The following is a 17,422-nucleotide window of genomic DNA, read 5'->3' as shown; positions in this document are numbered from 1 at the left end:
TGATACATTTTGAAGGAAATTACTATAAACAAAATACATAAATGCTATTCTAACACACCCCCCAAAAATAAAATATATATATATATATGAAAAAAATTATTAAAATAAATAAATAATAATAAACCAACAACAAGGGTAACTATTTACACATGTTCTATTTACAATATTGTGAAGACCCTCAGTCCTCTACACAATATTGTGCTGCTGGTGCCATGGCCCATAGCAGTCTCTTTCTGCTGTAAAGCAGAGGCTTACTGAACAGGTGGTGCAGGTGATGGGGCATTTCCTGTGACAAAGCACACAACGACGTCTCCCTACTGTGCCCTTTTTGCCCTGAAGCACATTCATGCCTGCAGAGATGAATCTGGGCAGGTGAACACCACTGGTTGTGGTGTTCACAGACTCTAGACTTTGTTTTAGCTTTTCCTGATTTATTCGCCATAATTTAAATATATAAACTTGTTGAAAATGCTATTGAATATGTACTGCTATGCGTTACACTCGTGGCTCCGTCAAGTAGGATTTGCAATGGCGAATGAACCTCTTTTACGCCAGAGTTTACGACAAAGGCTGGTCTTCAAACGTATAACCATTACATATTGCGGTTTACCTCAGCTCATTGGCTATCTTCCAAGCTAGATTTCAAGATGATCAGTGGTCATTGGGCCAAAATACAGTCAATCAACGATAGACCGGTCCTACCATTGGGACCATCGGTCCCGTGTGGCTCAGTTGGTAGTGCATGGCGCTTGCAACGCCAGGGTTGTGGGTTCATTCCCCACGGGGGGACCAGGATGAATATGTATGAACTTTCCAATTTGTAAGTCGCTCTGGATAAGAGCGTCTGCTAAATGACTTAAATGTAAATGTAAATTGGTGCGCAATGAGGTCATTGATTGGTGTCTTCCAATCGGTTTGTTTCGGTCAATACGTCCCGGGAAAAGAGCCATCATGTATGGTTGTGTTAGTAACAACCAGGGGATTGCAATGAAACCAACCATGACTGGATAAACGTTMGTTTAGTGTGTGTAATTACCACGAACGCTTCGTCCAAAGTTGAATAAGACGGAAATCACGACGCAACCGGTTTACAAATGTTTCGTGTTAGGCTATAAAAATTGATTTTATCAAACAAAACGAACATTCACTGTGTAGTTAGGACACTTGGCATTGCCACCAGAGGAAGATCTTCAATGGTAAGCGATTTATTTTATTGTTATTTCTGACTTTCGTGACGCTAATGCTTGGTTGGAAAATGCTAGTAATACCTGTGTGTGTGGGGCGGCGTCCTCAGAAAATCGCATGTTTGCTTTTGCAGTAAACCTTTTTGAAATCTGACACAGCGGCTGGATTAATAAGACGTTCATCTTTTAAATGATGTAAGATACATATATTTACAAGAATGTTTAATACAACGAATGGTGTATTTAATATGTTAGCTCTCTGCAGTTTCACAGGATGTTGGCCTGGTGGGACGTTAGCGTCTCACCTACCCTAGAGAAGTTAATGACCTAAGGCTCGTATTTCTATGTGTTATGTTATAATTAAGTCTATGATTTGATAGAGCAGTCTGACTGAGTGGTGGTAGGCAGCAGCAGGCTCGTAAGCATTCATTCAAACAGCACTTTCGTGCGTTTGCCAGCAGCTCTTCGCTGTGCTTCAAGCACTGAGCCGTTTATGAGTTCAAGCCTATCAACTCCCAGGATTAGGCAGGTGTAACCGATGTGAAATGGCTAGCTAGTTAGCGGGGTGCGCGCTAATAGCGTTTCAATCGGTGACGTCACTCGCTCTGAGACCTTGAAGTAGTTGTTCCCCTTGCTCTGCAAGGGCCGCAGCTTTTGTGGAGCGATGGGTAACGATGCTTCGAGGGTGGCTGTTGTCGATGTGTTCCTGGTTCAAGCCCAGGTAGGGGCGAGGAGAGGGACTGAAGCAATACTGTTTCACTGGCAATACTAAAGTGCCTATAATGACATCCAATAGTCAAAGGTATATGAAATAGAAATGGTATGGAGAGAAATAGTCCTATAATTCATATAATAACTACAACCTAAAACTTCTTACCTGGTATTATTGAAGACTCATGTTAAAAGGAACCACCAGCTTTCATATGTTCTCATGTTCTGAGCAAGGAACTTAAACGTTAGCTTTTTTACACGGCACATATTGCACTTTTACTTTCATCTCCAACACTTTGTTTTTGCATTATTTAAACCAAATTGAACATGTTTCATTATTTATTTGAGGCTAAATTTATTTTAATTGATGTATTATATTAAGTTAAAATAAGTGGTCATTCAGTATTGTTGAAATTGTCATTATTACAAATAAATAAATGAAATAAAAATCGGCCGATTAGTCGGTATCGGCTTTTTTTGGTCCTCCAATAAATCGGTATCGGTGTTGAAAAATCATAATTGATCGACCTCTAATGTTTACATGGAATAATTCCCCTCAATATAACCGGCAATTGTAGTGGGTAAACAGTCCCCTCCTGCCGTTTTGAACTTAGCGAACTCAAAGAGAATCTGAGTAGAGACAGACAGACAGCCGGAGAGGGATTCAAACTGACAGAAAACATTTCCCTTTGGAGAGACTTGATTCAGGAAGATTAGGCTATTCCCCTCCTCGCCCAATATTAAGAGGACTTGTTTGAATGTCAGCACTACTGGAAGTGAGTGCAGACTGACTGAAAAGGTGCTTACATATGATTATTGAACTATAGAGACGGGTAGACAAGGCGCTATTAGTACAAAGGTTACCAGTTAATTTGTTTTCAAAGACAATTGATCGTGACCTCCACCAAAGGGTATTAATATAATTGCTTACCTGAATGTCTTATATGAACATAGTGCTTAAATGAGTCAAATTTCATTTCACGTAATCAAATTACCATCAAAATAAATTTCCATCATTAAAATGATCAGAGATTAGAAAACCTAGGACTGATTTCTAGTCCCTCTAAAGCTTTACTAACGATCATGACAGACTATCACCATCGTCCCCTCATTCAGCTAGCCTAGCGGTTGCATGTTTAGTCATCTCATAGAAGAGAATCACACAGAAGTCGGAGGATGAGTGCTGGTGCACCTGTATCACAGAACGCTCCTGGGCCCACCAACACCATCACTGCACATCACGGTTTGTGTTCCAAGGCTCTCTTGGCCCTGTCCCACAGGAATATAGAGACATCCTCCTAACGCTTGTTTACTCAGTAACTTCTACAGCTCTGACACCCTGTAAATGTGTTTTCTGCAGAGGTGTTGAAGCTTTTGACCTTTTATTCTGTCAGGGAACTAAAGAAGTAATGGAAGACTTGAGAGGAAGCCAAGAAAAAGCTAGCAAAGAGAATGCTCCCTCCCTGCATGTTGCCTGAATGTTCCCTGCCATATTAGAATGTTGCCCATCTGGTTTTCTAGTTTAGTGCAGACTTTAGTTGCGACATAAAACGGTGATGGTAGCAAATGATTTGAACAGGATTTCAGTTTCACGTGTCTCTATGTCATTTAACAGACCAAGTCTACAGAATTATGCTCGTTCCTAGTAAAGACTGGTAAAGACTGGCTAAATGGAAAACTCAATTATTACTGAGGGCAGATCAGCTTGCAGTGCCAGTGACGTGGTCGGCCTTTCTACAAACCACTAACTCAAAGACCAAGTTAACAAAGAGGGAGGCTCAGGCACACTGGCCTGTTCATTATCCAGCTCAGAGGAGACGACGACAGCAACCACTTCTATTCTGTTCTGAATCTGGGCATTATGAAGGGAGTCCATGTCACATTAAGACCTTGGGTTTCTCATGGTCATGGTTCAGTGACGCTGCCTGTCATGTTTAAACATCACATCATGTAACTGATACCATCCTTTGATTAGCAACACTGATTGGTAACATTGGCTATTAAAGATGCATCTATGATGTCATCTGACCTGGCAGTGCTGGCACACTTAACAGGCGATCTGCCAAATGTGAGATGACTATAGTCCTCCAATACAAGGCAGCACAGCATCCATAGTTAAATGGATACTTTGGGATTTTGGCAATGAGGCCATTTACCTACTTCCCCAGAGTCAGATGAACTTGTGGATAGGATTTTCATGGCTCTGTGTCCATTATGAAGGAAGTTAGAGGTAGTTTCACAAGCCAAGGATAATTAGCACCGTGACGAAGTCTATGGTATCTGCTAGCAGATACTCAGACTTCCAGTTACTGCACTAGCGCTAGTTAGCAATTGCACTAGCGCTAGTTAGCAATTGCACTAGCGCTAGTTAGCAATTGCACTAGCGCTAGTTAGCAATTGCACTAGCGCTAGTTAGCAATTGCACTAGCGCTAGTTAGCAATTGCACTTGCGCTAGTTAGGGGTCAATGTACATTTTCCGGTGGCAATTTTTATGAATTGTTCAGCAGTCTAATGGCTTGGGGGTAGAAGCTGTTGAGGTTTTTGGTCCTAGACTTGGCGCTCCGGTACTACTTGCCGTGCGGTAGCAGAGAAATCAGTCTATAAATTGGGTGACTGAAGTCTCCGACAATTTTATGGGCTTTCCTCTGACAACGCCTATTATATAGGTCCTGGATGGCAGGAATCTTGGCCCCAGTGATGTACTGGGCCGTTCGCACTACCCTCTGTAGCACCTTAGATGCCGTGCAGTTGCCATACCAGACGGTGATGCAACCGGTCAGGAAGCTCTCGATGGTGCAGCTGTAGAACCTTTAGAGGATCTGGGTGCCCATGCCAAATCTTTTCAGTCTCCTGGGAGGGAAAAGGTTTTGTCGTGTACACGACTGTCTTGGCATGTTTGGACCATGATAGTTCGTTGGTGATGTGGACACCAAGGAACTTGAAACCCTCGACCTGGTCCCCTACAGCCCCATCGATGTTAATGGGGGCCTGTTTGGCCCGCCTTTTCCTGTAGTCCACGATCAGCTCCTTTGTCTTGCTCACATTGAGGGAGAGGTTGTTGTCCTGGCATCACACTGCCAGTTCTCTGACCTCCCTATAGGCCGTCTCATCGTTGTCGGTGATCAGGCCAAACCACTGTTGTGTCGTCAGCAAACTTAATGATGGTGTTGGAGTCGTGTTTGGCCACGCAGTCATGGGTGAACAGGGAATACAGGAGGGGACAAAGTATACACCCCTGAGGGGCCCCAGTTATAAGGATCAGCGTGGCAGACATATTGTTGCCTACTCTTACCACCTAGCGGCGGCCCGTCAGGAAGTCCAGGATCCAGTTGCAGAGGGAGGTGTTTAGTCCCAGAGTCCTTAGCTTAGTGATGAGCTTCGTGGGCACTTTGGTGTTGAATGGTGAGCTGTAGTCGATGAACAGCATTCTCACATAGTGGTTCTTTCTGTCCAGGTGAGAAAGGGCGGTGTGGAGTGCAATTGAGATTGCGTCATCTGTGGATCTGTTGGGGCGGTATGCGAATTGGAATGGGTCTGGGGTGTCTGGGAGGATGCTGTTGATGTGAGCCATGACCAGCCTTTCAAATCACTTGTAGTAGGATTCAATCTTAATCCTGTCTTGACGCTTTGCTTGTTTGATGGTTCGTCTGAGGGCATAGCGGGATTTCTTATAAGCGTCCGGATTAGTCTCCCGCTCCTTGAAAGCGGCAGCTCTAGCCTTTAGCTCGATGCGGACGTTGCCTGTAGTCCATGGCTTCAGGTTGGGATATGTACGTACAGTCACTGTGGGGAAGACGTCGTCGATGCACTTATTGATGATGAAGGCAATGACTGAGGTGGTGTATTCCTCAATGCCATTGGATAAATCCCGGAACACATTCCAGTCTGTGCTAGCAAAACAGTCCTGTAGTGTAGCATCCGCGTCATCTGATCACTTCCATATTGAGCGAGTCACTGGTACTTCCTGCTTTTGTTTTTGGTTGTAAGCAGGAATCAGTAGGATAGAATTGTGGTCAGATTTGCCAAATGGAGGGCAGGGGAGAGCTCTGTACGCATCTCTGTGAGTGGAGTAAAGGTGGTCTAGGATTTTCTTCCTTCCCTGATTGCACCTGTAACATGCTGGTAAAAATTTGGAAAAACTGATTTAAGTTTGCCTGCATTAAACTCCCCGGCCACAGGGAGAGCCGCTCCCGGGTGAGCATTTTCTTCTTTGCCTATGGCCTTATAGAGTTGGTTGAGAGCGGACTTAGTGCCAGCTTCGCTTTGTGGTGGTAAATAGACTGCTACGAATAATACAGACGAGAACTCTTGGTAGATAGAGTACCTTATGATAAGTTGTCGACCACACTACCTCAGGTGAGCAATACCTCGAGACTTCTTTAATATTAGACATCACGTACCAGCTGTTATTGACAAAAAGACACACCCCCACCCCTGGTCTTTCCAGAGGTAGTGTCTCTGTTCTGCGGGTGCATGGAAAATCCCGCCAGCTCTATATTGTCCATTTCTTCGTTCAGACACGTCTCGGTGAAACATAAGATGTTTCAGTTTTTAAATTTTATTTATTTATTTTTATATATTTTTTCACCTTTATTTAACCAGGTAGGCTAGTTGAGAACAAGTTCTCATTTGCAACTGCGACCTGGCCAAGATAAAGCATAGCAGTGTGAACAGACAAACACAGAGTTACACATGGAGTAAACAATAAACAAGTCAATAACATGGTAGAAAAAAAAGAGAATCTATATACAATGTGTGCAAAAGGCATGAGGTAGGCAATAAATCGAATAATTACAATTTAGCAGATTAACACTGGAGTGATAAAATCATCAGATGATCATGTGGCAAGAAGAGATACTGGTGTGCAAAAGAGCAGAAAAGTAAATAAATAAAGCAGTATGGGGGGTGAGGTAGGTAAATTGGGTGGTGTAGTTTACAGATGGACTATGTACAGCTGCAGCGATCGGTTAGCTGCTCGGATAGCAGATTTTTAAAGTTGTTGAGGGAGATAAAAGTCTCCAACTTCAGAGATTTTTGCAATTCGTTCCAGTCGCAGGCAGCAGAGAACTGGAAGGAAAGGCTCCAAATGAGGTTTTGGCTTTAGGGATGATCAGTGAGATACACCTGCTGGAGCGCGTGTTGCGGGTGGGTGTAGCCATCGTGACCAGTGAACTGAGATAAGGCGGCACTTACCTAGCATAGCCTTGTAGATGACCTGGAGCCAGTGGGTCTGACGACGAACATGTAGCGAGGGCCAGCCGACTAGGGCATACAGGTCGCAGTGTGGGTCGTATAAGGTGCTTTAGTAACAAAACGAATGGCACTGTGATAAACTGCATCCAGTTTGCTGAGTAGAGTATTGGAAGCTATTTTGTAGATGACATCGCCGAAGTCGAGGATCGGTAAGATAGTCAGTTTTACTAGGGTAAGTTGGCGGCGTGAGTGAAGGAGGCTTTGTTGCGGAATAGAAAGCCGATTCTTGCTTTGATTTTGGATTGGAGATGTTTGATATGAGTCTGGAAGGAGAGTTTGCAGTCTAGCCAGACACCTAGGTACTTATAGATGTCCACATATTCTAGGTCGGAACCGTCCAGGGTGGTGATGCTAGTCGGGCGTGCGGGTGCAGGCAGCGAACGGTTTGAAAAGCATGCATTTGGTTTTACTAGCGTTTAAGAGCAGTTGGAGGCCACGGAAGGAGTGTTGTATGGCATTGAAGCTCGTTTGGAGGTTAGATAGCACAGTGTCCAAGGAAGGGCCGGAAGTATATAGAATGGTGTCATCTGCGTAGAGGTGGATCAGGGAATCGCCCGCAGCAAGAGCAACATCATTGATGTATACAGAGAAAAGAGTCGGCCCGAGAATGAACCCTGTGGTACCCCCATAGAGACTGCCAGAGGACCGGACAACATGCCCTCCGATTTGACACACTGAACTCTGTCTGCAAAGTAGTTGGTGAACCAGGCAAGGCAGTCATTAGAAAAACCGAGGCTACTGAGTCTGCCGATAAGAATATGGTGATTGACAGAGTCGAAAGCCTTGGCCAGGTCGATGAAGACGGCTGCACAGTAATGTCTTTTATCGATGGCGGTTATGATGTGTAACGGCTGAGGTGCACCCGTGACCGGCTCGAAACCGGATTGCACAGCGGAGAAGGTACGGGGGATTCGAATGGTCAGTGATCTGTTTGTTGACTTGGCTTTCGAAGACCTTAGATAGGCAGGGCAGGATGGATATAGGTCTGTAACAGTTTGGGTCCAGGGTGTCTCCCCTTTGAAGAGGGGGATGACCGCGGCAGCTTTCCAATCCTTGGGATCTCAGATGATACGAAGGAGAGTTGAACAGGCTGGTAATAGGGGGTGCGACAATGGCGGCGGACAGTTTCAGAAATAGGGGGTCCAGATTGTCAAGCCCAGCTGATTTGTATGGTCCAGGTTTTCCAGCTCTTTCAGAACATCTGCTATCTGGATTTGGGTAAAGGAGAAGCTGGGGAGGCTTGGCGAGTAGCAGCGGGGGGGCGGGGCTGTTGGCCAAGGTTGGAGTCGCCAGGAGGAAGGCATGGCCAGCCATGAGAAATGCTTGTTGAAGTCTTCGATTATCACGGATTTATCGGTGGTGACCGTGTTACCTAGCCTCAGTGCAGTGGGCAGCTGGAGGAGGTGCTCTGTTCTCCATGGACTTTACAGTATCCCAGAACTTTTTGGAGTTAGAGCTACAGGATGCAAATTTCTGCTTGAAAAAGCTGGCCTTTGCTTTCCTGACTGACTGCGTGTATTGGTTCCTGACTTCCCTGAACAGTTGCATATCGCGGGGGCTCTTCGATGCTATTGCAGTTCGCCACAGGATGTTTTTGTGCTGGTCGAGGGCAGTCAGGCTGGAGTGAACCAAGGCTATATCTGTTCTTGGTTCTGCATTTTTTGAACGGAGCATACTTGTCTAATATGGTGAGGAAGTAACTTTTAAAGAATGACCAGGCATCCTCAACTGACGGGATGAGGTCAATATCCTTCCAGGGTACCCGGGCCAGGTCGATTAGAAAGGCCTGCTCGCAGAAGTGTTTAGGGAGCGTTTGACAGTGATGAGGGGTGGTCGTTTGACCGCGGACCCGTGGCGGATACAGGCAATGAGGCAGTGATCGCTGAGATCTTGATTGAAGACAGCAGAGGTGTATTTGGAGGGCAGGTTGGTCAGGATAATGTCTATTAGGGTGCCCATGTTTACGGATTTAGGGTTGTACCTGGTGGGTTCCTTGATGATTTTTGTGAGATTGAGGGCATCAAGCTTGGATTGTAGGACTGCCCGGGGTGTAAGCATATCCCAGTTTAGGTCACCTAACAGAACACAACCCTGAAGCTAGATGGGAGCGATCAATTCACAGATGGTGTCCAGGGCACAGCTGGGAGCTGAGGGGGTCGGTAGCAGGCGGCAACAGTGAGAGACTTATTTCTGGAGAGATTAATTTTTAAAATTAGAAGTTCGAACTGTTTGGGCATAGACCTGGAAAGTATGACAGAACTTTGCAGGCTATCTCTGCAGTAGATTGCAACTCCTCCCCTTTTGGCAGTTCTATCTTGACGGAAAGTGTTATAGTTGGGTATGGAAATCTCAGAATTTTGGTGCCTTCCTAAGCCAGGATTCGGACACGGCAAGGACATCAGGGTTGGCAGAGTGTGCTAAAGCGGTGAGTAAGGCAAACTTAGGAGGAGGCTTCTGATGTTGACATGCATGAGGCCAAGGCTTTTTCGATCACAGAAGTCAACAAAGAGGGTGACTGGGGACATGCAGGGCCTGGTTATCTCCACATCACCGAGGAACAGAGGAGTAGTAGGATGAGGGTGCGGCTAAAGGCTATCAAAACTGGTCGCCTAGAGCGTTGGGACAAAGAATAAAAGGAGCAGATTTATGGCGTGGTAGAATAGATTCTGGCATAAGTCAGACAGGGCGATCGAGATGGGGCGTGCGGGGACGCGGTACAGCGGAGGCAAGCCCAGGCACTGGTGATGATAAGGAGGTTGTATCTCTGGACATGCTGGTCTCAATGGGTGAGGTCACCGCATGTGTGGGGGGTGGACAAAGGAGGTATCAGAGGTACGGAGAGTGAACTACAGGGTCCATTGCAAACCAAAACAATGATAATGATAACTAGCCTGAACAACAGTATGCAAGGCATATTGATATTTGAGGGAGACATACAATAAGGCATAAAGTGATTGCAGGTCTTGATTGGGAGAGCTAGCTAAAACAACAGGTAAGATAACAGCAGCAATAACAGGGTGCTAGTCTAACACAGCAACAACAGGTAAAAATGGCGACGACTAGGCAGAGAGGGTCGGATTAACTACACACAGATCCTGAGTTAAAGCACAGAGCCGACAGATAAAACACAAATAAACAGAATGGAGTACCGTGAATTAATGGACAGTCAAGCATGCATCAGCTATGTAGCCACGTGATCATAGTTCCAGGGGGCAGCCGTAGATGGAGCAGGGAGGCCTCCACTAAGCTAGCACGCGGCGTTTAAAGTAGTAGCCCGGGGGGTGGTCTGCTCAGACGGGGGGTCTGCTCAGACGTGGTCGTGTCGACAGAGAGTCCAAGCCGGATGGCGAAAGAGAGGTTGTGAATTGTAGAATTGTGTTTGCTAACTGGTGCTAGCTTCGTGGCAGTGCGCTAGCTGCGCTAGCTGCAAGCTAGCTGTGAGGATCAGAAGTAGTGGCTCAGGGATTACGGCAGGAATCCGGCGTTGTTGTCGAGAGACAGTCCGATGCTGGTAAATTGGTGAGTAAATCCAGGCTAATAACAGGGCTGGTGTCTGTGCAGAAGGTAAGAGCTACTAGCAGCGGCAAAAAAATGGCTAAATTAGCTTGTAGCTGATTTAGACCAGTTGCGATGGATTGGCAGGGCTCTGTGTCGGCAAAAAAAAAAAAAAAAAAAAAAGGTCCAGTCCAATTGGCAAAAGAGGTATTGTAGCCCAAGAATTCGCTGGTAGACCTCTTCGGCTAGCCGCAGATGGGCTAGCTCGAGGCTAGCTCAAGGCTAACTGGTGCTTGCTTCGGGACAGAGGTGTTAGCCAGTAGTAGCCACTCGGTTGCAGCTAGCTAGCTTGTGATGATACGTGTAATTGTCCAGAGCTTGCGTCAGGAATCCGGTGATGTGTAGAGAAAAAGCAGTCCTATATGCTCTGGGTTGATATCGCGCTTGCAGACTGCAGGTATTGGCCCGGTATTGAAGCTGGCTGTGTCCCGAGTTGAGGTGAAGACCGCAGCAGTGGCTAACTGACTACTAGCTAGTAGCTAGTTATCTGGCTAGCTTCTGATTGGGGTTACGGTTCTAAAGTATAAAAAAATAGCAGGTCCGTACCACATTGGGTGAGGCGGGATGTAGGAATGTATATTCAGTTCCTAGATGGAAAGTGAAATTAAAATATATACGAAATGTATACGAAAAATACGAAGACTATTTACACGGGACAAGACAAGACAAAGACACGTCCGACTGCTACGCCATCTTGGATGGGTCCCGTTGGTAGGATAATCTTAAATAATAGGTCATCAATTTTATTTTTTAACGATTGCACATTAGCAAGAAGAACGGATGGCAGTGGAAGTTTACTCGCTCGCCTCCGGCTTCTCAGAAGGACAGCCAATCTGCGTCCCCTTTTCCGGCGTCTTTTCTTCACGCAAAAGGTGTGGATCTGGGCCTGTTCCAGTGAAAGCAGGATATCCTTTTCGTCGGACTCGTTAAAGGAAAAAAATTCTTCCAGTCCGTGGTGAGTAATCGCTTTTCTGATGTCCAGAAGTTATTTTCGGTCATAAGAGACGGTAGCAGCAATATGATGTACACAATAAGTTAAAACATAAGTTACACAAAACGCAAAAAAAGAATTATGCCAATTTGTAGACTAGAAATCCAATTTAACTTAATTTTTACAGTTATACTTCTTTTACTGAGTTGTTATTCATGCTTGTACATTTCAAATGTACAGTACTTCCGTAATAATAGGCTCATGGGAGGAAGCAGAGAAATATGCTACTGAAACATGGCAGTGGGGGTCTGAGGTTGGGATGCAGATTCTGGCAAAGGAGGAGACTGGTAAACACACAGAGTAGCACCACAGCAGGTCCAATATAATCCTGTGGTACTATACACAGACAGGCTGCTGATTGGCCGATTCTCCCCCAGTGGGCCAACGCGCCCGCCACACATGGCCATGGTGGCCAAGGCGACACACAAACACACACACACACAGCTGACTCTGCAGTACCATATCTACCAGTCTCAGAGACAACAGGAAACAGAGCCACGGGATACTATTCCCACCAAAGGATGAAAAACAATTCTCCATGTGGCCTTCGACCTGTCAAACATGAATGTGCTCCATCTATCTGAAGATTTAAAGAACTCATGCAGCATTACCTTCCTGAGGGCAAATAGGGTAGGAATGAAAGGTCAAAACTTATAGCTCATCCATCCACCACTCAGCATAGCTTGCATGTTAAGCTCACAGGACGAGAGGTCATTCCTATAACTAGAAAAAGGGTACTTTGACATATTTGTGTTTGAGGTGCACGTGAGATGTAGGATGACACTGCAATACATGTTACAGTGTGTCAAATTGTATGCCACACCCGAAGGGAATTTTCAACTTTTAAACTCGGACAAAACAGAGATGCTAGTTCTAGGTCCCAAGAAACAAAGAGGTCTTCTGTTGAATCTGACAATTCATCTTGATGGTTGTACAGTCGTCTCAAATAAGACTGTTTCAAGGACAGCTTTTTTTCCATCTACGTAACATTGCAAAAATCAGAAACTTTGTCCAAATGTATTCATACTTTTATCACTTCTAGGTTAGACTACTGCAATGCTCTACTTTCCGGCTTCCCAGATAAAACACTAAATAAACTTCAGTTAGTGCTAAACACCGCTTCTAGAATCTTGACTAGAACCAAAGAAATTGATCATATTACTCCAGTGTAAACTGGCTTCCTGTTGAGGCTAGGGTTGATTTCAAGGTTTTACTGCTAACCTACAAAGCATTATAAGGGCTTGCTCCTACCTATCTTTCCAATTTGGTCCTGCCGTACATACCTACACGTACGCTAAGGTCACAAGACGCAGGCCTCCTTACTGTCCCTAGAATTTCTAAGCAAACAGCTGGAGGCAGGGCTTTCTCCTATAGAGCTCCATTTTTATGGAATGGTCTGCCTATCCATGTGAGAGAGGCAGACTCGGTCTCAACCTTTAAGTCTTAATTGAAGACTTAAGTCGGTCCTATGATTGAGTGTAGTCTGGCCCAGTGATGTGAAGGTGAACGGAAAGGCACTGGAGCAACGAACCGCCCTTGCTGTCTCTGCCTGGCTGGTTCCCCTCTCTCTCCACTGGGATTCTCTGCCTCAAACCCTATTACAGGGGCTGAGTCACTGGCTTACTGGTGCTCTACCATGCCATCCCTAGGAGGGGTGCGTCACTTGAGTTCATTTCATTTTATATTTCACCAGGTAGGCTAGTTGAGAACAAGTTCTCATTTACAACTGCGACCTGGCCAAGATAAAGCAAAGCAGTGCGACACAAACAACAACAAAGTTACACATGGAATAAACAAGCGTATAGTCAATAACACAATAGAAAAAAAAGAAAGTCTATATACAGTGTGCACAAATGGCGAGGGGTAAGGCAATAAATAGGCCATAGTAGCAGAGTAATTACAATTTAGCAAATTAACACTGGAGTGATATATGAGCAGATGATGATGTGCAAGAAGAAATACTGGTGTACAAAAGAGCAGAAAAGTAAATAAAAACAATATGGGGATAGGGTAAGTAGATTGGGTGGGCTATTTACAGATGGGCTATGTACAGCTGCAGTGATCGGTTAGCTGCTCAGATAACTGATGTTTAAAGTTAGTGAGGGAAATATAAGTCTCCAGCTTCAGTGAATTTTGCAATTCATTCCAGTCATGGGCAGCAGAGAACTGGAAGGAAAGGCGGCCAAAGGAGATGTTGGCTTTGGGGATGACCAGTGAGATATACCTGCTGGAGCGCGTGCTACGGGTGGTTGTTGTTAATGTGACCAGTGAGCTGAGATAAGGCGGAGCTTTACCTAGCATAGACTTGTAGATGACCTGGAGCCAGTGGGTCTGGGCCGAATATGTAGCGAGGGCCAGCCGACTAGAGCATACAGGTCGCAGTAGTGGGTGGTATAAGGGGCTTTTGGTGACAAAACAGATGGCACTGTGATAAACTGCATCCAGTTTGCTGAGTAGAGTATTGGAAGCTATTTTGTAAATGACATCGCCGAAGTCGAGATCGGTAGGATAGTCAGTTTTACGAGGGTATGTTTGGCAGCGTGAGTGAAGGAGGCTTTGTTGCGAAATAGGAAGCTGTCTAATTTAATTTTGGATTGGAGATGTTTAATATGAGTCTGGAAGGAGAGTTTACAGTCTAGCCAGACACCTAGGTATTTGTAGTTGTCCACATATTCTAAGTCAGAACCGTCCAGAGTAGTGATGCTGGGACGGGTGGCGGCAGCGAACGGTAAAAAACATGCATTTGGTTTTACTAGCGTTTATGAGCAGTTGGAGGCCACGGAAGGAGTGTTGTATGTCATTGAAGCTCGTTTGGAGGTTAGTTAACACAGTGTCCAAAGAAGGGTCAGATGTATACAGAATGGTGTCGTCTGCGTAGAGGTGGATCAGGGAATCCCCCGCAGCAAGAGCGACATCAGTTGATATAACAGAGAAAAGAGTCAGCCCGAGAATTGACCCCTGTGGTACCCCATAGAGACTACCAGAGGTCTGGGACAACATTTGACACACTGAACTCTGTCTGAGAAGTAGTTGGTGAACCAGGCGAGGTTCACGTGATCTTCCTGTCCGGGTTGGCGCCCCCCCCCTTGGGTCGTGCCATGGGGGAGATCTTCGTGGGCTATACTTGGCCTTGTCTCAGGATAGTAAGTTGGTGGTCGAAGATATCCCTCTAGTGGTGTGGGGGCTGTGCTTTGGCAAAGTGGGTGGGGTTATTTATATCCTGCCTGTTAGGCCCTGTCCGGGGGTATCGTCGGATGGGACCACAGTGTCTCCCGACCCCTCCTGTCTCAGCCTCCAGTATTTATGCTGCAATAGTTTGTGTCGGGGGGCTAGGGTCAGTCTGTTATATCTGAAGTATTTCTCCTGTCTTATCCGGTATCCTGTGTGTATTTAAGTATTCTATCTCTTTCTCTCAGAGGACCTAAGCACTAGGACCATGCCTCAAGATTACCTGGCCTGATGACTCCTTGCTGTCCCCAGTCCACCTGGTTGTGCTGCTGCTCCAGTTTCAATGGTTCTGCCTGCGGCTATGGAACCCTGACCTGTTCACCGGACGTGCTACCTTGTCCCAGACCTTCTGTTTTCAACTCTCTAGAGACAGCAGGAGCGGTAGAGATACTCTGAATGATCGGCTATTAAAGGCGACTGACATTTACTCCTGAGGTGCTGACCTGTTGCACCCTCTACAACCAATGTGATTATTATTATTTGACCCTGCTGGTCATCTATGAACATTTGAACATCTTGGCCATGTTCTGTTATAATCCCCATCCAGCACAGCCAGAAGAGGACTGGCCTCCCCTCATAGCCTGGTTCCTCTCTAGGTTTCTTCCTACGTTCCGGCCTTTCTAGGGAGTTTTTCCTAGCCACCATGCTTCTACACCTGCATTGCTTGCTGTTTGGGGTTTTAGGCTGGGTTTCTGTACAGCACTGTGTGACATCAGCTGATGTAAGAAGGGATTTATACATACATTTGACTGATTGATTGATGCGTTTACCTTTCTCCCTCCCCATATGGATCCTTCCATACATTTAAAATCTACACACAATACTCAATAATGACGAAGAGAAAACAGGTTTAGACATTTTTACAAATGTATAAAAATAAATGTAAAAAAACGTTATTTTCATAAATATTCAGCCCCTTTGCGGTGAGACTCCAAATTGAGCTCAGGTACATCCTGTTTCCATTGATCATCCTTTAGGTGCCAAAAGGCACCTACACTCACTCGTCAACCAACTGACATTTGGCCGATAATAGATCTTCCAGAAATTACTAACTTCCATATACCAACACCAATATGCCATGTCCATTATGGTCATTTAGGTACAAACGTAAGGTCTGCTAGGCAGAACTCACCTTGGTGGTGTCATCATGTGACCGTTGGTACCGTTTCCACCGGCACCCATAGATCCCTGTGAGACATGACAAACACAGCTGCCTCTCGTAAACCTGCAGGGGTTGGTGCTTCACCATGCTCCTTCAGTTCTGGCACGCCTCCAGACCTCTAACATCCCATTGACCAAACGGGAAACCTGCATGGGAGAGCAACAAGAAAACAGAAACATCAGTATTGCCTACAATACATTCTAAAAGGAAATATTGTATCCATTAGGACACAAGACCGGTGTAAGGTTGATTGTTGTGGGTATTTCACTGAGGTGACATTTGAATATCAAGTCAGCAAGACAGATGAAATTTGAATAGCAACATGCCACACGCTTATTTACGCATGGAATGAGAAGAGAAAGATAGTGCCGCTAGAGATGGCAGCTTCGCTTCAAGTCCTTAGGAAACTGTGCATTATTTAGTTTTTTATGTATTATTTCTTACATTGTTAGCCCAGAAGAAATTAAGTGTTATTACATTCAGCCGGGAAGAATTATTGGATATCAGAGAGAAGTCAACTTACCAGCACAACGACCAGGGATACAACTTTCCCAAAGCGGATCCTTTGTCTGCACCTCCCAGGGCATTTGAACTGATTACAGAGGCCGACGCAAAACAACACCGTCGAAGGAGCGGTCTTCTAGTGAGCCTTCGGATGCACGTACACCACCCACTGCTTCCAAGTATATTACTCGCTAATGTCCAGTCCCTAGTTAACAAAGTCGACAAAATTAAGGAAAGAGTTGCTTTCCAAAGACATATCCGGGATTGTAACTAGAGGTCAACCGATTATGATTATTCAACGCCGATACCGGCGTCTGCTGTCCCCACATGCTTCAAGATGGCCACCATTGTTCCTGTTCCCAAGAAAGCTAAAGGTAACTGGACTAAATGACTATCGCCCCGTAGCACTCACTTCTGTCATCATGAAGTGCTTTGAGAGACTAGTCAAGGATCACATCACCTCCACCCTAGACCCACTCTACAGATGATGCAATCACCATCACACTGCCCTATCCCATCTGGACAAGAGAAATACCTATGTAAGAATGCTGTTCATTGACTACAGCTCAGCATTCAACACCATAGTACCCTTCACATTCATCATTAAGCTTGAGACCCTGCGTCTCGACCCCGCCCTGTGCAACTGGGTCCTGGACTTCCTGACAGGCCACCCCGAGGTGTTGAAGGTAGGAAACATCTCCACTCCGCTGATCCTCAACACTGGGGCCCCACAAGGGTGCGTTCTCAGCCCCCTCCTTTACTCCCTGTTCACCCACGACTGCGTGGCCATGCACACCTCCAACTCAATCATCAAGTTTGCAGACGACACTACA

The 17,422-nt window shown here is 45.6% G+C and overlaps 1 pseudogene; it reads right to left on the bottom strand.

The window, feature by feature from the left end:
• Positions 1–17,422, bottom strand: part of LOC111957970 (glycerophosphodiester phosphodiesterase domain-containing protein 5-like) — a 138,145-nt pseudogene that overhangs the window by 47,428 nt on the left and 73,295 nt on the right.

Source organism: Salvelinus sp. IW2-2015, linkage group LG4p (genome assembly GCF_002910315.2).
Source record: "Salvelinus sp. IW2-2015 linkage group LG4p, ASM291031v2, whole genome shotgun sequence".
In the NCBI taxonomy this organism is placed as follows: domain Eukaryota; kingdom Metazoa; phylum Chordata; class Actinopteri; order Salmoniformes; family Salmonidae; genus Salvelinus; species Salvelinus sp. IW2-2015.
Note: the sequence above shows the minus strand (reverse complement) of the source record. Positions and strands in the feature narration are given on the sequence as shown.